The sequence below is a fragment of the Natrix helvetica genome (genome assembly GCF_964273705.1).
Source record: "Natrix helvetica genome assembly, chromosome: 4".
Taxonomy (NCBI): domain Eukaryota; kingdom Metazoa; phylum Chordata; class Lepidosauria; order Squamata; family Natricidae; genus Natrix; species Natrix helvetica.
Genome location: NC_138550.1, coordinates 115,007,984 through 115,030,368, shown reverse-complemented (window position 1 = coordinate 115,030,368; position 22,385 = coordinate 115,007,984). Strand labels below are relative to the sequence as shown.

The following is a 22,385-nucleotide window of genomic DNA, read 5'->3' as shown; positions in this document are numbered from 1 at the left end:
TATACCACTCATGGTGAGCACTTGCCACTTACGCACACTGTGAAAACATACAGTGTTAAAGTAATTTGTCTTCAGTTTCAGTTATTTTTTAAATGCTTCTAAAGAAAAACAGAAATACATCACATAAAGATATGTAAAAAAAAATTAACAGCCATCTTTAAAACATGTTACCAGATCTCCAGTGGAGGTCCTATTTACAGGCCATCTGAGTGAACAAAGAACACAAGAATTCAATTCTTGTTTCATTTACTTCTTAAATAAAGACATCCAACATCCAGTGTATTTCCACCAGACAGTAATCGCCCCCTACTTTTATGCTTTCTGAAGACTTGGCCTTGCTTCAATTAAAAGGAAAGTCAATTAGAACTGTATCCTCTGAAATGCATGATACATGGCCACTTTAACACCAGCTTCTGTTTTCTGTTTCAGTGGAAAATATAGTGTAGGAGAGCAAGAGTCATACGTTATCATGTATTATGGAACTCACAAATTCAGCCACATATTCCTACAACATTGTAATTTTTCTGAAGACTTGGTTTTCAAATAAGATGTCTTTCGGGATGCTTTGTATGACAAAATGGCAACGCTCTCTTTCAGTGTAACAAACAAATAAATGTATACCTGTACTTTGCTGAGTGCAAGGATTATAAACATTTGCATAAGGCCCTGATTCCACTCCCTAATCCTTTCAGACCATTTTAGTTGTATGTGGTGCCATTAATTACTGCAGGGACAAAAAGCAAAGAACACCATTGGCCATTTAGCGCATTAACCAATAGGAGGGTGCACAATCCCCTTCATATAGTGGATCTGCTCCAAGCTACTGCAGATCCCAGAGCAACAAAATCCTCTTCCCTTCATCACATGCAAATAAGAAATAAAATAAGTTAGGAAATAAAATAAAATGGACTACCTCTACTGTCCTTCTAAAACATAAAAACAATTGTCATGAACGGAGGGGGGAATAAGAAACTACTAGCCTTCTTCTGCATTTATATTCCTATCTGTAGTGCTGAAAGGATAGCTTGCTGGAAGGAAGTACAGCAACCAGGTTCTTTTCTCACTAGTTGTAATTGTGGTCGCATGATGGTGTGATGACCAGAATAGGGGGAAGGGAAAGCAAATTCTAAACAATCCCCTTTTTATTTTTTTAAATGGAAATAATGCAAACTTAGTACATATACATCTAAATACAAAAAGAAAGAAAAACTAATATTACAGTGCATCCCCACCCTCTGAAGACCCCCTTTCCCCCCTTATAATTCTTCATCTTTAACACCTAAAAGATATACAATATATTCCATTTGTGTCTTTATCCACTCCAAAACAATATATGTTCTTGAGTAGGTTTATTCCCTTTGCCTTCCACCAACACTGATTTTATAAAATCCCCCCATATATTCATTATAATTGTTTGCTTTGGTCATACCTTTTTAAAATTTAATTTCCATTGTTAATTTATCATTTGTTGCCATACTCCTAATTTAATTATACCACTCATTCCTTTGAATATCCCAATTTCATCCCCAATATTTAGCCATCACTAATGTAACTGCCTTTATCAAATTTACAATCAATTCCTTTTTGTTTCATTTATATCCTGTTTTTCCATCACTAAAATAATCCCTTGATATAGGCATCATGTCTTTATCTTTGGGGAGGAAAGAGAGAGACATTATCCTGGAATAAAAAAAATCTCCTTATCCCGTACTTCCCACAAAAAATGGGGGAAGAAAAAGCATCCTCCCATTCACAAGGCAAACTTGAAAAAAAATACTAGTAAGTAGGAAATGGAAAGATACTTGTCATTTTCCCTCCAGTTTCCTTTCTCTGGGCTCAGGAACATTTGTGACTATCTGAAGAAGTCACCATCATTCTTGACTGTATTTCACAGTGGAATCAGTTAAGATGGTGTATGTTTGTCTTGTTTGCTTGTTTGTTTATATGATGCGAAAACCATATTTGGAAGCACTTTTCATTTCCCAATAGCTCCTACTGCAATCTCTACCTTGATCTGGGGGCGGGGAGGGGGGGGGGGAAGAGAGCTGCATTTCCTGAGATATAATATTAAAAAGGTAAGGAAATGGAAAGAAACAGAAATAGAGAATGGAAGCAGACTAGGGCTGGCAAGTAGATCTATAAAGGACTAATGAAGATTGGTTTTGATTAGAAATTAATGTATATCTGGGATTGCTGCTCCTATAAATTTTTGAAAAGCTCAGGAATACACCTTTTATACGAGCCCAGTTAAAAAGGAGATTCATTGTATTTTGAATCCATCTCTTGTAAACAGCAAGTACAACTTACCCATTAAATTAGCTGTTTAATAGTGATACACCAAATGTAAATTTCCTTCACCACTTACCTCCAGTTTTACTTTGAAAGGCATGGTATGTACACCCATTAATCATTCATTTGAACTGTATGCTGGAGGCCTATATTTTCCTGTGTCTGATGTACTCCATAAGGTTTGACCATTTATGATGGAAAGTTCAAAACCCCTGATACTAATATTAGGATAAAGTTTAAGTGAAGTTGCTTTTCCCTATATTTCATTTAGAAGTAATCATTTTTACAGATAAGATAACATAAGGAATTACATAATAATTTATCATAAAATGAAATACTTGATGCCTTGGTTTCACCTTATAAGAAGAAAAAATGCTAGTAAAACTTTTGCATACATATTTTATTATATGATATATAATATATCATATGATTATATGATATAGTATCATATATTCATGTTATACATGTCTCTAAGATCAATTATGTGTACATTGTTTCCATTCATGTTGAAAGTTGGGGGAAGTAAATAGAATTGAATATATTTGTAAGCCTCCCAGAATTACCTTGAGCTAAGATGGATGGCCTATAAGTTTTATAAATGAATAAATAAAAATAGACATCACAAGAAGAGTTAAAGGCACACTGTCTTATTATTCTGAGATTTAAGTTGAAATATATACAGACACACCAACTTTGCTTGATATAAATGGGGGGGGGGGGACTTTCCACCCTGTTCTATCCAAATCCCCCCCCCCCAATTTTCCAGTAGACTCGAGGGAGGGGCCATACGTGGGATATTCTGAAAGCCTGATTGGTCCAAAGACTGAGGGAAATTTCTTTTAACCTCCTCTTTTCCCTGTTGACTCCCAGTTCCTCTCAGTCTTTGGTCCAAACAACTGCTTTGGTTCCCATATTTCATTGAGAAAAATTAGGTAAATTTAATATTTCTACCAATTCGATCCATTGGACATTCTAAATTCCCAAAACAGCTGCTGCCTCACAGGGACAGGGTCCTCCGTCCCGCAGCGCATCGAGGGAGAGCTAATTGGCTTTCCGCTCTCCTCTCATGGTACTGAGAGCTCCGAACGATCCCCGGAACTACGGGGGTGTCGGGCTCCTTATAGCAGCTTCCCAGCCGCGTGCCCTTCAATCGAGCCGCAGCTATCCAAACAAGCCGCAGCGGAGTTCACAGGTTGTTTGAAGTGCACAGCAAAGCTCCGGCAGCCATTTTGAAGTGCGCACGTGGAGACGGCCATTTTGACCACTAATTGAGCCTCATTGCATCGCAGCCAGGGCCGGGCCGGCATTTGATGTCTTGGCGCTCCGCTCTTCACCCGCAAGGCCTCTGCACCGGCTGGTGTCTCCAGGCAAACCCACAGAATTCGGACGCGTGAATGGCCGGATGGCTGAATCACAGGCCCAAGGGGAAGGCCACATTGAGACCGGAACTGGGGGAATGGAAGGCCCTAGAACTAGGGCAGCAGCAGCCAGACCTTCTGCTGCTCAAAGACCATCAAGGGCAGCCCAGAGAGACGAATTGAGGCTCCAGCATGCCCTCAAAAAGAGGATTGCCAGGACAGAACAGCAGGCCCTGGCCACCAGGCCTAGCTCCCACAGTAGGTCCCTGTCCTCATTAAGACAGGGATCTTATCAATCAGGCTCTCCCCCCAGGGCTTTAGTTCTTCTTCCCCTTCTGTCTCTCCTAATAGGCCCATCAGACAAACTGGCATGGAGGTCTCTCTTTCTCCTCCCACATCTACCCAGGGGGTCCGGGAGGATGCTGAGGATCCATTGGAATGTTCCTCCAGGGGGTTTCGTCCTCATCAGACCCTAGCTTCCCTGGAGCCAATGGCAGATCAATATGAGGATGAATTTGAGAACTTAGAATTATTGCCCGAGAGCATTAAGAGGGTGATCTCCTCCTCCATATTAAAAGAAGTTACTTCAGCCCTCAACCAAAGGGAATTCCCCCCTCCAAGGGATAGGGTGACCCATTCCCTTCAGCAAGGAAGGGATCCTTCCTCTGCTCAGAGGCAGGTGCCTGCTAGGCTTCCTTCTCCCTCAGTGGTTGGTGAGGGATCAGTGTTAGGTGTGGAACCTTGTCAAGACATGGGGTTTTCAGAGGACGAAGAGTCTGTTCTTCCTGACCCACCTGCATTCCCTAATCTATTTGTTCCTCCTACGTTTAAAACTCTGCTTCACAAGGCCAGAAAGACCACTAAGATGGGAACTGGGGATCCGGCTGTCCCTCAACCCAGGGACTCTAACCTAGTCATGTTTTCCAATACCGCCACCAATAAGGAGGAGGTCCCTGCTCCTCCTCATTTCTGGAGGTGGTAAAGAATCAATGGGCCCACCCCTCTACCTTTCCCAATCCTGGGAGCAATGACCGCTGCTTCTACAATATGGGGCAGATCTTCTCCCAGGCACTTCAATTGCCCACAGTGGATGTCCCTGTGGCTTCTTTGGCCAATGCGTCTTCTGTCGTGCCAGGAGATGTAGCAGATAAACTAAAACCAGAGGACAAGTGTCGGGAACTTACCTTGCATAAGAACTTCAACGCTTCTGCTGGGCAATAAAATCTGCCACGGCGGCCTCCTATTTCAATCGCTCAGCGATCATGTGGCTTCGCCAACTACAGGATCGCATTCCTGTTCAAGATGAGCGACTTCAACAGGATATCACCAAAATTATTGCAGCCACACAGTTTTCTGCGGATGCCACCTTAGACGCTGTGAAATATTCGTCCCGAGCCCTTGCTACCTTGGTGACTTCTAGGCATCTACTATGGCTTCGGAACTGGCAAATGGACAACAAGTCCAAGTGGAACTTGGCAGCTGCCCCTTACGCAGGGACCAATCTCTTTGGTGAATCATCAGACCTGATTCTCATCGAGAATAAGGATAAAAAGAAGGTCCTGCCGACCAACTCCAAGAAGCCGGAAATCGACCAGCTCCTTACCGGAAACACTCATACAGGGCTCCTGAACCTGAGTACCAACAAGCCAAGTTCTTTCCTTATAGGTCAGATAGGCAGTCCCAGAGGCAGTACTATCAGGATAGGGGCAGGGTACCAAGCCCAGTCCAAGCAGCCCTTTTGCGGGTGGGGGGCACCCCTTCCATAGAGGGAAATGACTCCAACCCTGAGTATTCCCATGGGCGGCCGCCTGGCTCTGCTTGCAGATCAGTGGGATCTACTCACAACAGATGCCTGAGTACGATCCATGGTCAAACACGGCCTTCGTTTTGAATTTCTCTCCATACCTCCGACCTTCTTCTGGGTATTCCCCCCTTCCTGGGATCCAATTCGTGCCCATCTGATGTCCCAAGTCATCCAACATCTGCTCGACATTCAAGCGATAGAACCGGTTCCAGTGTTGGAACACGGGTTGGGTCACTAGTCCAATCTATTCGTAGTCCCAAAGAACTCGGGGTGGTGGTGGTGGAGAGCCAATTCCTAGTCTACAGACGATTCAAAATGTCCTCCCTGGGATCTATCCTCCAGGGAATCAGGAAGGGCAATTACCTAGCATCAGTAGATCTAACGGAGGCATAACTCCACATTCCGATCCTCCCCGACCATCACAGGTTTTCTGGTTCTGTCACAAGGGTCGCCACTTCCAATACAGGGCTCTTCCCTTGGGCCTAGCCTCTGCACCACGCACGTTCACAAAGGTCTTGGTGGCGTTGGCAGCTCACCTCCGCTCTGTCCTGGTGAGACTCCATTGCTACCTAGACGACATGCTCATGCAAGCCAACTCACACGCACAGGTGGTTCTCTATCTTTGCCTGACCATCCAGATGTTGCAGGTCCTGGGGTTCTCCATCAACTTTCCCAAAAGTCATCTCTCTCCCTCGACAAAGATCCTCCATCTGGAGGTGGTGATAGACTCAGTGGCAGGCCTAGTTTGACTCTCTCCAGAAGGACTTGTCAGCCTCCAGTCGTTGGCATGGCAGGTTCATGCAAGAAGGTCAGCTTCCATCCTGACCTTGGCCCGCTTGCTGGGCAAGATGATGTTGTCCATAGGGATTGCCTCCACTCCCTCGAGTCTACTGGAAAAACAATGTTGGTCCTTACCTGAACGTTTCTTTTCAGTAGACGAGAGGAAGGGTCCACTTCCCACCCCAGTTAAGTTAGTTGATAGTTAGTGGGGTGCGGGGCGATCGGGTGGTCTTTGGCCCAGTCAGGCTTTCAGAATATCCCATGTGTGGCCCCTCCCTCTCGTCTACTGAAAAGAAACTTTCAGGTAAGGACCAACATTCTTTCTATCCAGTATTGTGAAACGTTCTTCCTCCAGTAGCTTTCCCTCCCCACTTCTTTTAGATCAGATCAGTTGTGCACACAGATGTAATGGAAAGAATAGTTGTTTCAATGTGGCACTACTGTATACAAACCTTTCTTAAATCATGGGAAAGGCAGGGTAGGATTTTCCAGTTGTTTCTAGAAAACCATCCAAGCTTGTACATCTGGCATAGGGAATTAAAATATGTAAAACATCATTAGTCATTCAGTAAATATTGTCCTTGAAAATGTAATGCAGTAATACATAGACTGCCATAACAGACATTTAAATACAAAATATTCTGGATGCAGAAATCTGGAAAAAACAGTCAAGAAAATAAAATTGATATATTGATAGGATTTACTTAGTACAGTACGCCATGATATAGTTTTCCTGTTTGTGTAGACCTAGGCACACATTTATTCAATGAAGAATGAATATATAGGCACATCTTACTGCAGGTTAGCAGTTTCCCCTTGATCAAAAGCTGGAACTTGCTCCCTGATCAATTGTTCCTTTGTATTATCTATCGATTTAGAAAATGTATATAGCTCCTCAACTCACATGATCATTGGGCAACATACGTCCCTTGTATGACTTTCTCTCTCAAAGTGGTTGGTGTAAGGCTTCTAAATAGACTGAAGTTAGTGCATTGTTCTTCTTTAACTGCAGAAAATGCTTTCTAGAGTATTTACTTTCTTTTGCTGTTTTGTTTTTACTTGTGGAATTGTGTAATAGATCACAGTTATACCATTTGGTTTCCATTTTATACCACGAAATATACATTCTTCTGTTGTTATAGACCTTGGTTGGAGGTCTTGCACCAGCATTGGGAACAACTCAGTTGCTGTTATATGATCTCCAGTAAACCACCTGGAATTCATATTTGGGGCAAGTGTTTTCAGATGCATGTCTCCACATATTTCTGACCTAGTTCACAAAATACTCTTAGTGATATATAAGAATTTGACGGTTCTGAATTACAATGCTGTGTGAATTACCACATTTTTCAGAGTATAAGATGCACTGGAGTATAAGTCGCACCAAGGTTTTGAAGAGGCAAATTTTTAAAAAAAGTAGGTAGGTAGATAGAGGGATAGACATGGCGAGAAAGAGAGAGAAATACAGTAGGTAGGTAGGGAGAGAGAGAGTAGTTAGGTAGGTAGATAAAGAGAGAGAGAGAGAGAGAAAGAGAGATAGATATAGAAATACAGTAGGTAGGTAGGGAGAGAGAGAGAGAGAGAGAGAAATACAGTAGATAGGTAGGGGGGGAGAGTGAGTAGGTAGGTAGGTAGGTAGAAAGAGGCAGAGAGAGAGAGAAAGAGAGAGAGAGAGAGAGAAATACAGTAGGTAGGTAGGGAGAGAGAGAGAATAGGTAAGTAGGTAGATGTTTCCAGGTGTATTTATCCATGTGCTTTCCGAAAGGAAAAAAAAGTTTTTGCACTCTGCAAACCTCCCAAAAACGGCCCGTTTTTCACGAAAATGCCCATTTTTAAAAAAAGACATGAATAGGCTTGGGGGGGCTTGCAGAGTGCTCCTGGGGGGCTGCCCCCCCAATGAGCAAAAATGGCCCATTTTTCACAAAAACGGGCCTGTTTGGGGAGGCAAAAAGGTGCATCTTATACTCCGAAAAATATGGTATGTATTGTGGAATTTTCAGTAAATCATTTCATGAAATTGTTTCATTAAATCATGATTACACAAACTATAGACTAGTACAATATAATTTACTGGAATTGTAAGCTTAGCAATACAAAAGTAAGACAGAAGTAATGACAGAATTCAGTAGGCAGATACTGATTGGTGACAAATAGTGTAGAATAGCAAGTGTCAATAAGAATTGGACTGAAATAAAAAGGGTCCCAGTATTTAATGAATATTATGGTTTTATTGCATGATTCTAATTTAGTATGCCATTCCAATTTAATATATTATTCTACTTTATCCTTCAATTTTAGTTCTTCTGTTGCTTTTAATTGTTTCCCGGCACATCAACTACAGTCTGCTTTTCTTTATGATTTCCCTTGATAATTCAATTCTACAAAGATATATTTATGTTCTTTTTTTATTACACACACACTGTGTTAAAAAGAAATGATTTATGCTGCTGCATATGTGCTGGGTTAATTGTGCAAAGAAATAGTGAAATTTGAATTTAAAAACTGACCTGGAAGGTTGCTGATATTTTTTGGCACAGTATACAGACAATAAAAGACAAGGAAGAAGAAGAGTTTTAAAAAACTTTGTTTTACTGAGCATATCTTCCAAATCATGGTGCCATTGGGGCACTTTACAATAAGCCTCTCCTGGCTTTGTACTGATGCATGCATATTGTTTCACAGCAATTGGTTTTCTTAAAGCAGTTGGGAAGGCTTTCAGAAAAGCAGTTTTCCATTTTCAGATATTTTTGTTTGGTAACTTCAACCATTTAAAGCTTGCCTGGGCTGCTGCCAATATGCTCAGCAAATGCTCCAAGGGTGAGACTCAAATGGATTTTTTTTTTAAAAAGGAAAATTTAAATCGTTTTCTTAATACATACTTCAAAGATCTGCTTCAGAATTGAAATTGAGTTTTTCTTCTTACCTTGAATAATACTTAATTTTTTTTTAAAAAAAAACTTGTATTCCAGTCAAAGGCCTTTCTTATTAAAAAGACTTTGATTTTTAAAAAAACCTATGCTCTACTATGCTCAGCGAGAAATTCAAACAAAAGCTTTGTGAAATCATATTTGGTTCCTCATATTCTGCAGAGGGAAAGGGATTTATAATCTCAAAAAGTAAAATATACAGAATTCATTAAAAGAAGAGAAATATAAGTATTGTCAAGCACAGAACAAATGCAGAGAACCCAACACTATAAGGGGTGGGAGTGGGTGGGAAACCCACCTTGGGTCCATATAGTAAATGACAGAAGAATGAGTAACAACTAGGTTTTCAGTTTGGGGATTTGCTTAAGTGCCGTACAATTTGTTGTTTGGTTTGAGAGAGAGCTTCAATAATCTGAAACACAAAATGTCTCTGAATTGAAACAATATAAACACACAGAGGAAGAGTTTGAAAGGAGCAAATTAATAAATAAATTTTTGAACTAAGTACTATGTATAGTACATCAATGAAAAGATATACTATTTCTGATACACACACTTTGCTTTAGAGTAAAGAAAACTATTAAATGATGGAGCCAATTACTTTTTTAGTGTTACAGGTAGTTTTATATTTAGTCATTTGTTCGAGAAGCAGTGTCTGCACGTATGAGAAAGAAAGCATGTCCTTGAAGATTCCTCCCCCTCTCTGCCTCCTCCTCTATGCTGTGACAGCAGATACCCAAACTAAAAATGCTTGTCATAAGTCAGAGTACTTTTGATCCCAGAATAGATGAGACTGAATGTGGCCTTCAGTATTCATAACATAAACGAAGTTATGATTATGTCATAGCAACAAGCCCTGTGATTACACATAAAGTTTGATTGAGGACTCCAGGAGTGGAGAGCATCCCAAAATAGCACAGGTACTTATGTCTTAGTATGAATACCCTAAATAATTTCAGAAATCAGAGAGGCCACTAATATTACAGTATGTCATATGAGGCCTTCTCTGATTTGTTGTCAGATTAGATATTTCCTACTGGTAGTTAGGTGAAAACAGTTAATCAAAAGTTTTTAGATCTTGATGACATAAATCATGTAGAGAAGACAATCAAGTGAATTGTTCATATGCCTTCAAGAACCTCTTACACAATGGATAGTGGCTGGGTGCATATTATGAGGTGTCAAACAGCAACCTTTAAAGTCATTGTCCATTTGCAACAATAAATTTTAGGTTTTCATGAACACTATAATTGATTTCCACAAATAATTTTCAAATAATTTAATCTTATTTTGTTATTTACTTTTATCATTAAAACACTGTTTATGGACAACAGTCTGAGTAGTCCCAATAGCTGTTGTAACCTGAAGACTTTTGGGCCTTTAAATTGAAAGTAGTAGGAGTCCCTGGTAAAGTAAAGTGGGGGGTGCCTGGGAAGGCTGGGAGAGGCTGAAAATGGGCTTAGGAGGCTTGGTGCAGGCTGTGTGTGAGGGTATGAAGGCCAGAGGGGGTTACAGCATGCTGTGGGCACAGGCAGATGGAGTTGCATGGTACGGCACAAGCACAGAATTTCCCACAAACTGAAATGGTATTTGTATTCCTAGGAAGCATTACTATAATTCATGTTTTCACTTCTTTCCGTATTTGTATACCAAAATCATGTTGTTATATTATTAGAGAATACACTTATAAATAATAGTTCAGAGAAAACTGAAATTTCTATCAGTCATTCCCTGGTGTTTTAGTGAAGAGGCAGGTTATTTGTTCAGTTCTGTTTGAGTACTCTGTTTTGGGGGCAGTCTGCTGATCAACTCCATGGAATGACATTCAATTCCAGTGAACATGATTGGTGTCAAACCAGTACTGATATATTGATGAACAATTATGCTGTATTTTTTGAGAAGTATTGCTCTAACAGTTAAAAACTTTTGTTAACTTGTGAGGGAACAGAGGGAGGAATGGATACTCTTAGAAGCGTCTATTTTCATTCTTTTGGGGGGCTTTTAACAGAGAAGCAAATCTCTATAAGGATTATTAGAATTTTTTTAATTCTTTTTTTATTAATATTTTTTTAATTTTTGAATAAACACAAACAGACAAAACACAACAAACATCACAAAAATATCTTCCATTACAAATTGTAAAAAGTGTGTCAATTGGTTACAAAGAGCTTTCATGCATCCCTTCCACAGTCATCACCTACAATTCATATCAAGTTATATATTTTAAATAAAATATATTTATATATATTACTATCATCATACCTCAATCTTCATATGACTATAATTGTTTTAACATACCTTTATATAAAATATTCCAACATTTAAAGAAAAACCAGATGATGGCATTCCGTTATCTATTTTCAATATCATCAAGCAACATTACATCTTTATAACACTTTCTAAATAAAAATTAATTATGATTAATAACAAAGTTTCTAAACCTCCTTTCTTAATCACTGTTTACAATTTATATCCAATTTCCCTTTTATCATGTCAATACAAATATTACATTATTATGATCAATCATTTATTTAACAATATCCGTCATTTCATTATTATTATTTTTTGGTCTTAGTTTAACTAAATTTGACTTACTCTTTTTTTTTAATATTATAAACTTTTATACATAACAGAATTTCTAAACTTCCTTTCATGATCACCATTTAGAATTTATACCAAATTTCCTCTTATCAAACCAATACATATGTGATTTTTTTATAATTCTTAAATATAATAATATAGTTCACTCATTGCTTGTAATTTATTCTTGTGAATAACAAGATCTATGGGATTTTGATTTCAGGTAATCCTCTACTTATGACCTTTTATTTAATGATGACTCAAGTTATAATAGTCTTGGGAAACGTGACTTATGACCTGTAGTCACACTTATGACTGTACACCGCCCTGAGTCCTGTTTAGGAAGGGGGCGGTTTATAAATTAAAGTTGTTGTTATTATTATTATTATTATTATTATTATTATTATTATTATTATTATTATTATTATTATTATTATTATTATTATTACCATTGAATCAGCCTTGTGATCATGTGATTGAAGTACAGCCACTTGGCCACCAGCTTGTATTTACAACTGGTTGCAGTATCCCCTGGTCACTTGATCACTATTTGCAACCCATTATGTCAATTTCCAACAAAAGAGACTAATGAGGAAACTTGATTTGTTTAATGACTGTATGATTTCCTTAATAGCCATTTGATTCAGTTAAGGACCATGGGGATTTGCTTAAGACTGCCCTAAACTTTTGATAAAATCAGGTCTGAGTTGACTTATGACCACAATAACTTATGATGCAAATTCTGATCCTAATTGTGGCTGTAGGTTAAGAACTACCTCTATGATATGGTGATAAAGAGTTCCAGAAATCTCAAGGGAGTGTTCTCACAGTCATTGATAGACATATACTGAAATTATTTTTACACAGGAATGTGTAGCAGATAAATTAAGGCTATATGTTTCCCTTGAGTTCCCCAACTCCCTCTTTTCACTATATGAAAAGGGAATTCTGATCAGAGGTGGTATTCTACCAGTTCGGACAGGTTCAAAGGAACTGGTAGCGATAATTGTGGGTGGCCCCACCCACCCGCCCCAGCTCTATGGCATCCCATTTAGGCTCTTTTTTAGCAAAAAGCACATGCGCGAAAGGCTTAGCGCATGCAGGGAGGTGCGCGCTCACATTGCGAACCAGTAGGGAAGATAAGTAAATACCACCCCTGGTTCTGATGAACATTTAGTTACCAGTAAATTTTTCCAGGATTTGGGAGCTCTCTTGCAATTAAAGTTACCATCACATGAGGAAGCTTGTAAGGGTTAGGTACAGTGGTGGGATTCAAATTTTTTTACTACCGATTCTGTGGGTATGGCTTGGGTGTGTTAATATTATAAAATCTCCATTCTCACCCCACTCCAGGGGAAGGATACTGTAAAATCCCCATTCCCACCCGATCAGCTGGGACTCGGGAGGCAGAGAATAGATGGAGGCGGGGCCAGTCAGATGTGGTATTTACTGGTTCTCTGAACTACTCAAAATTTCCATTACCTGTTCTCCAGAACTGGTCAAAACCTGCTGAATACCACCTCTGGTTAGGTTAGGGCACACAAGTCGTTTCCAAGACTTTCCATCCAAAGCAATGTAGTAACACAGAAAGAATGCCATCATAAATTGTAGCATTCCCACAGCCTATCCCTACTGCACATCAATAAGATGTGTATTGCTGCCTGCACATAGCATTATATGGCAGCATCATTTTAGGGCATTGGTTGGTTGATTTTCTATTTTCCCCTCTGTTCCCACTCAATGGGAAGACCAACCAACTGTTCTTAAAATGGGTATAGGGTGGGATTAGCTGGTCAACTCTATGCCTTTTGCTGGAATGGTTGTTTTTATTTTTTATTTTCTGTTTCCTGTACTGGTTGTTGCAAATTTTCTGTCTTCTTTTTTAAATTAGATAATTAATCGGAGATAATAAATAAAAATATATGCTAGCTGGTCTATTTTTTTCTAAATTATTTTGCAAAGACTCACATTTATATATCAGTTATAAGCTTACATTTTCATATCTCTTAATCTTATCTCTGTTTTGTAGGAGAGCTCCCTTGCAAATATTACCTAGCAACAAAAATAGATTGGTTTATTTGCGGTTGAAAAATAGAGAGGAAAAGACAAAATTTAAATATCGATGTTACTTTATCTGATCTAGAGGAACGTCCTCAGTGAACTTAGGAAATAGTCGTTGTCTCAAATTGCCTTTAAAAACCTGAAGGTGGCAAATTGCCACAGGTGACTGGTCTTTTCTAAGTTTTGAAACTAATTAGATCTAAATAAAATAAGATATTGTCTCACCACTGCTAGAAACAGAAAATCTAAGACACATTTGATGTTTCTTACAGATTAGTTGATACGCTAATGCCAGTATATTAGACAATCTTTCAAAACATTAGATTTTTGTCTCACTAGACTTTGGGCAGGGGTGTAAGCTGTGTGTTGTCAAAAAATCATGGTACACATTATAAAACAAAAACAGCTTCCAACAGGCACAAGTCAATGTGAAAGCCAGTAGATCACAAATAGCGGTCACATGTCCACAGGATGTTGAACCATGCAGGATTGTGCTTTACCACTGTGTTAGTTAGTGACAGAGTTGCTTGTCCCAATCACCATCATTAAGCAAGGACCATCTGTAGATTAAGCCTCTACTGCAATCCTTTCACAGCTCAAATAACAAGTCTAAAGGGGATGGTTCAGTTTTGATGTTTTTTAATGGAACAATTTAATCACTGAGTTTGTTACCCAAAAGGCTATTTAATTATTTTTTGTCACTAAATTCACAAAATGGTGATCATGTGTTTGTGTTTTCAACTAGAATTTGCTTTACTGAACTCAAGTATATCTACGTATATACATGTATCATAATACTAATTTGCTATTTCAGCTAGAATGTGGGAATACAGTCTGTAAGAGTTGAAAGGGACTTTGGAAATTGTCAGATCTAACCAAACCTGGGCTAAATCCTTTTGGCCTCAGCACACAATAATATCCATTTCCTACCAGGTTTGTTACTCCACCTCCCTATCATCTTTTTTTCTCCTTTGGCCACTAACCAGAAAATGGCTGGGTTTCTTCTACTTTCTGCATAGACTGACTAATAACAACAGTTAATTTAGCCTTTCTCTTGCAAGAAAGAAAGAGGACACCAAATGTGTGGCTCTTACTGAAAATATATTACCAGAATCATCAGAGGTCAGCAGCCTTAATGGCCCATTGAAAAATAGTCCCACAGATATCACAGATACCCCTCAGTTTATGTCCATTCATTAACAATCATTCAAAATTACTGCAGTGCTGAAAATATAGACATAAGACCAGTCTTCAAAATTCTGGCTGTCACAAAGCCCCACAGTCACATAATTGGCATTGCAGCGAGCCACAGTCACATGATCACAATTTGTGACCTTCCCTGCTGGCTTCCTACAAGTAAAGGCAATGGGGGACCCAGTAAGGAAGGTGGCATATAGCTTTGTAAGTCACTCCTGCCACTTTTTCTGCCCTGCAACAGCCCCATTTCCCTGAGCCACAGAGCCTGCACTGGCCTTCCTGAGGCCTCTCTGATCACCACAGCCTCCCCCAGCGTAATGGAATGTATGAATGACTTTGGAGGGAAAGGGGGAAGAGAATCTTCCTAGGAAACAATCAGGCAGGAGAAGCAGAAGCCCCCAATGGATTAGCAGTCAGAGAAAGATATTTAGGAAGGATCTGTCCTCCTGAATCAGTTTGTGCCTTTAGACTTGCAAGATTCTATTAATGTAGCTTTGCAATAAAGTAGAATTAGTTTATATTGCCAGGTTTTCTGTCTGGTTTACCTGGGACAGCTGGCATCGTTCTTGCAAGTCTGAAGGTAGAAACTTCCTGCCTTCACTTTCAAATTTGGATAGGTCCTTCTTAAGTTTCTTTCACTGACTGTTAAGCACTGGTGGGCTGCAATATCCCCCTTCTTGAGCACTCCCCCCATCTTCCTGCAGCCCCATCCTGGTCTTTACCTGGAACTCCTGCCTCTTCAGACTTAACAACCTGGATGTCCTGAATGTCAGCATTCCTGAAAACCCCAACTCCAATGAAACTCCAAACTCATTGCTGAGATGTTGTATTTTACAACGGCATCTCTTAGCAGTGGCAATCTTGGTCCCAACTGCTGTTGTAACCCGAGGACTATCTGTTCTCCTTACAGGATCTGCACTACATCCTTTACTTGGGAAAGCATTCAAATGAATATTCACATCTTATGATGATTGGTTTCTGGTAATATACCATGGCTAATCTTTTGTTTACTTCTAATAAGAATAAGTGAATTTGTGATTAAAAAGGGGGGAATTACTCTAATTGATGTGACTGGTTGCTATCATTTTCACAGATATCTAAAGAAAATCCTATGGAGCATAGACACTTACCTCTGAATGTTGATGGTTGGATTCAATTGCAGATGCAAACAGTTTAACAAAGGTCAATCCTATTGAGTTCAACGAGAAGTCTGCCTAAAATATCTGGAATTAGTGCGTGATAATATTTTATAACAAAGGGCTCATGAATTAACACAATTTGGCATAGTTTGGCAACTATGTTTTAGAATTAAAAGTTAATCATAACAGTAAGCCTAACTTGGTTGAAACATTGTCTTCAGTTTAGGATATTGGAAAGTAAGCCTGCAGTTATCTAAACTGTAGGGAAAGCAGATATATATTTAACAGGTACTTTCCCTGCATTTGCAGTGATTTACAGCCGTTAAGGGTTGTGAAAAAAATTATTTGTATTTAGAACAGTGTAGTGAGAGACTATAATTTGACTCTCTTACCTTCTTAAAATTAACATTCTTGGTAACACATTTTCCCAATGTGAATTCCATAGTGTGACAAACGGAATGATAATGATAGCATGACCTAGCACTGGAAATAAAAATAGCCTGGGAATGTGTGAGAGAAGCTTGGGATAAAAGATGTGGAGAAATGGAGGTGGTGTTTTGCTGTAATTACTTCACCATGAATAAGATAGAATTCCTGAAAGTCAGTGATTTTTTTCCACCATTGTAATGTAAGATACGTCTTCTTAAAGTTCCCCCATCACATCTGACTGAAATTAGCCTGTTTGCTTGTCTTAATTGTATGGCTAGTTATTAGGAATACATTGCACATTCATCTAGCAATCAAGTGAACAGTTGTCCCAGCTGCCTCAAATGCAGAATAAAGTGGCGTTTATTTAATAAACCTTGGTTTAACAAACCATGGTTTTATTATGGTACATTAAATCTCACACTCGAAAAAGCAACTTCAACTGGTAAACTTTCCTTTCAGTTCAATTAACAATATTGCAGGATGGTGACTATAAGCAGGGAATTAGCTTGCTTCTTTATCCCCTGCATGGTTGAATGAAGGATATGTGTTCATATATGCTATAGCATTCCATATGTCCCTGGATTTCTGGCTCTCCCAGCAATTCTGCAGTCATGTGATTGCAATCTGGGTGCTTGGCAACACATTTGCATTTACAAGTGGTTGCCAAGAGCCTGTGATTTACATTATCATTATTTGCAACTTTTCCTGCTAGCTTCCTCAGAAAACCAATGGGGAAGCCAGCAGGGAAAGTTTCAAGTCCTGGGAAAAGTCTCCACCACCCACACACTCTCCCTCAGCCTCTCTGCACTCATACTGTGCTGGCCACTTGCTGCCCTCACTACCAAAGCTTTACCCTTGTGTATTCTTCCTGCCCCATGTGATGCCTCTCAAATTCCCTTGCACACTCAACCTATGGCATGCCTCTTGCATATCCTCCCCAACTGTGCCATGTCTCTTGTGCACACTTGCATATCCTTCTCAATCTGTGCTATATCTCCTACTTAATCCATTGCACCTTCCTTGACTCTATTCTGTACCCCCCAACCCATTACTTTCTCCCTCACCTGGCAGCAGCCATACTTGTCTGCAGACCTACACTTGCAATTTCCTGCTGGCTCCTCCACTGACTTTGATTGTGGGAAGCTAGCAGGAAGTTGCCTTGCCTAATGACCATGGGATTCAGTTAATGACAGAAACCAAGATGCTGGTTTTGTGGTTGCTAAGCAACGTGGTCCCACTTGCTGTTGTATGTTGAGGAGCATCTGTAGGTATAAATTATGGATATAAATGAGCTGCTTTGAAGGCCATTCCATATTATTTGATCTTATGTTGACAGCAGTTCACATATCATCTGTGTATATGTTACTGTGAAAGTCCGAAATCTGGTGAATGTCGACATTCACCGGTGAATGTCGACATTCACATAGTCGCTTGGTGTATGTCCGAAATATTTGCTAAATACCCTTATCCTCTCGACATCCTTACCCTAATACCCTTACCCTAATACTTCGGCTCCTCGCTTCCTTTTAAGTGTCTTCTATTCACGGACTTCTTTTTTTAAAAAACCTGCGATCCTGCGCGGTTAGAACGAGTAGTTTCCAGGACCGCGAATTGAAAAGCAAAAGTAAAGCGTTACGCTGACTCGTTATATATATGTCACCGTGAAAGACCGAAATTGGTATGTGTCGACATTCACCGGTGAATGTTGACATTCACCAACATTCACCGGTGAATGTCGACATTCACCAATTTCGGTCTTTCACGGTGACATATATATGCTGTGGGCCCCATCGGGCAAGGTATACTGCTGGGGGGGGGCAGGAGAAACTCTGCCATCGCTCCTGCCCTTTGGTACATCTTGTCCCCTGGAGTGAGGTCAGCTCCTACCGTCTTGACCTTCTGCAAGAACCTAAAGACCTTGCTCTGCCATTTGGCTTGGAGCTTCAGTGATGTGTGTGTATGTGTGTGTGTGTGTGTGTGAACATTGGAGGTTTTTAATAGATTAATAATAGATCTCACCTCCCATCTGGCTTAATCTACATCTCCCTCCCTGTCTTTTGGTTAGCTTGAGTATTTATGTTTTATTTTTACAGTATTTTATTTGTATTGTTTACAGGTGTGGCATAGTTGTATCTTTTTAATACTTGTAAGAGTTACCCTGTGGTAAGATGGGTGACCAATAAGTTTAATAAGCAAACAAACAACTAAATAAAATGCGTGAACATGCAGAGATAAGATGAGGATGCCTCAAATCAGCTGCAGAATTTAAGTTGCAAATGATATTCAAGGTCCTATTATCTTCCAAGCTAACATATAATATACATTAAAAAAGAGATAGATGGATGGATGGATTATGGTGGTGCCATACTTCTGATTCAATTCCTGTGTTCAAATTATGAATATGTAAACATAACACCTATTTGGAACTCTGTAAAACAACTGCTTCTTTTCCTGAGATTACAAAGCAGCTGCAGAAATTAACTGAGCAAGTCTGGAAAAGGATGCAGCTGTTCTAAAGAGTTGCAAATAGGTATAATGTTCACACTACCATATGCTCTGAAGCACCACTTTCATTTTATTTCTGAGCTTCATTGCATCTCTCATATCCTCCAACAGGGGTGATTCTATGTGCCTGGAATTTATTCAGTTAAATCTATTAAATATTTGAACTCAATCTTATCTCAGAAGCTTAGTGAATGCAGATATGATGCACTTACTGTTAGAGTCCGATCTTTAATATCTGGTTTCTAGGAGATTTGATTGACAATATATGCTGCTTCATCATTTGAATGCATATTTTAGAAATAGACATCTGTTCAATACTGGGATCATTCCTGGTGAAAGTACAAAACATCTTTTCAGGCCATCATATATTGTATCTGTTCAAGTGCAACAAATAACTTAACCTTTACTTTAAAAACTTGCTATAGATTTAAAAAAATAACACATCCCTAGGTTGATAATCAAATGACAAAAATAGATCCTTACTACAGGTCCCTCTCTTGACACATTTAGATTCAGATATCAGTCTTTTTTTAATTAAAGGAGGGTTGCAAGTGATACCTACAATGAGTTAATGTACCTGTATTTTTAGCACAGGATAAAGCATAGATATATGCATGTGTTCAAGCTATATAGAAATTTAAAGTTGAAATATCATGAACAATTATGCTCATTTCCTGTCCTCATTGAGTGTCAGGGGAAAACAGTACCTTCCTGTCCTTCAGCCTTGAGAGAGGACATTATTAGTTTTCAGAAAAATCTTTTGAAATTAAATTGGTTTTCAAACGTTACATATAGAATCCTCAAATGGTATCACATTAAAAAGAAAGCAATTCTACATTGTAGGCTCGTGGATTGACATCTATGAAAGTATCCTTCATTTGTACACTTGCTGCTGCGAAGTATTATTGACATTGCAGGGCACTAATGTTTCTGAGTAGCAGTGGACTCTCTTCCACAGTCCATCTCTGCTCCTGTTGGATGTGACTTGATTGTCAACAGTAGCTGGCTGCTGAAAGTATTCTTACAGGCCACTATGCATGAAATGAAGCTAGTGGTGAAGGGAGATAATTAACATGATGTTTTGGCTAACTGCCATTTGCCCTAATTAGCACAATTATTGAAATGCAATATTAGCTAGGAATTAAAGTCCAGGACATCTAGAGGACATCAAGATAGCAAAAGCTGAAGATATTCTATGCTTCAGAGTTCCATAATTCTTAGATTACTGATAATTACTTGAACTTAATTATTTGGTGTGTTGTTTTTATGCTTAATTATTATTTGGCAGAATGTGTTTAAAAGGAAAAGAAAAGTAAATATAATTCCTTATGAAAAATATATCAGTAGTTTCTTTCCTTCTATGTTCAACAATATTTATATTTGTTGCATTAAGATCACAGGAGAAAACAATGAGTTTATTTTATTTAGTTATACTTTTTTGGCCTATCTATTATCAGGATATTTTATTTTATTGGTCTCTTACACTTGGTGATCGTTATTTGTTTTTAGATCCTATATTTTATTTCTTTATCCATTTATTTTGGATGTCTAATAATGATCATTATCCTACTTTTAAAACTAGCCAAAGATTACTAGACATTTATTTTCAAGCAGGGGTGGGGCAGACTTTTCTCTTTGTAAGTTATTTGCCAGAAAATATTTTGAAATGCAGATTTAATATACATTTACAGTGTTGCTTTTAGATTTTCAACATTTCTGCATAAATGTGACATAAAATGTGATCTGTTCTCTACACACATTCTAAAACTATATAAAGAGAACTCAAATTAAATACATGAATCAAAGCATTATACTTATTTAATTATACTTGGATAGACAACAAACACCTTGTCTAAACCACAATTTTTATTTGATATTGTCTGAATCTACATAGCTGGTATTTCCGAGGAATTGGTAAGAATAGTAAGTAGCATTCTCTGGTGACTCTCTCCTTATTATCATGTAAAAGGACTTTAGATCAACCTACCTTAGCTTTGGAATATCTTCCATAGCCTCCAGATGCAATGGAATTGAAATTATCAGATTTCCCTTGGCTGAGAGTTTTGATGTTGCTGTCTTAATGGATTTAGAGGGTGACATGATGGGAAAGGCTGCTCTAATATTAAAGCCTTTACTTTGCCTTGTAGTCACCTAATAATTTCAACTATTTTTTGACAGGATACAGTCTCTAGAGCAGTGGTTCTCAACCTGTGGTTCGTCACAGGGGGTCCGCGAAGTCTTGAAGAAATTTTATGATTTAAATCTTGAGTTAAATCTTGGAAGTACGGACTCCCTTTCAACACAACAGTTGTTGAAAGGGAGTCCGTGGTGAAGAAAAGGTTGAGAACTATTGTCCTAGAGGGATTGAATGTCTTATCTATTCTTCACAACCAGTATCCAGTATAACTACATTTATTTCCTCCAATTTTGGCACTGCATGAAAACCAATATTGATTATGTGCCATTAACTTGGTGTCATTTCTTAGCAATTGCATGGATAGATTCTCTCTACGATGTCCCCAGGTTCTTCCAATGGTGCCTCTAACTCACAGTCATTCATTCATTCATTTTCATTTATTAGACTTATAAACCGCCCCCTCTCCCCGAAGGGACTCGTGATTGAGTTGCTACCTTGCTGCTTGTTGCCTTCTTTTCTTTTTCCTCTCACTTTCCCCAGCATTATAGATTTCTTCAGAGAGCAAGATCTTTGCATATTATATCCAAAATATGATGATTTGAGACTGGTCAATGGTGCTTCAAGTGGAGTGATTTCAGAGGTGGTATTTAGCAGGTTCTGACCAGTTCTGAAGAACCGGTAGCAGAAATTTTGAGTAGTTCAGAGAACTGGTAAATACTACCTCTGACTGGCCCCGCCCCCATCTATTCTCTGCCTCCCGAGTCCTAGCTGATCGGGAGGGAATGGGGATTTTGCAGTAATCTTCCCTTGGAGTTTGGAGGGAAGGGAGATTTTACAGTATCCTTTCCCTGCTATGCCCACCAAGCCATGCCCACAGAACCGGTAGTAAATAATTTTGAATCCCATCACTGATTGATTTGTTCTATGATCCATTTGTTGGTTTTCTTGGCTGTCCATAGTGTTCTAGGGATTTTTCTCATAAACCAACAATAATCTTTCTATCCTGCTTCTTCCAAATACAGCTTGCACTTCCATAGAATGTTACAGGAAAAATCATTGCCTGCATAATTCTAATCTTTGTAACTGTAGTTGACAAGAGTAGCAGAAGCTATCTAGTCTTTCAATATTTGTATTGTCATTTCTAAGCTGTTTTTTAATCACATACCAATTCTTGGCATT

The 22,385-nt window shown here is 38.9% G+C and overlaps 1 protein-coding gene across 2 annotated transcripts in view; it reads left to right on the top strand.

Moving 5' to 3' along the window:
- LDLRAD4 (low density lipoprotein receptor class A domain containing 4) overlaps positions 1 to 22,385 on the top strand; it is a 301,736-nt gene that overhangs the window by 167,452 nt on the left and 111,899 nt on the right. The window contains exon 1 of one of the 2 annotated variants that reach the window (XM_081952767.1): positions 15,961 to 15,977. The exons of the other annotated variant lie outside the window; for it this stretch is intronic. The gene's annotated coding sequence lies outside the window, so the exon portion shown is untranslated. Of the gene's footprint in view, positions 1 to 15,960; positions 15,978 to 22,385 lie in introns of those variants that run through there. 2 annotated transcript variants of the gene reach the window in all.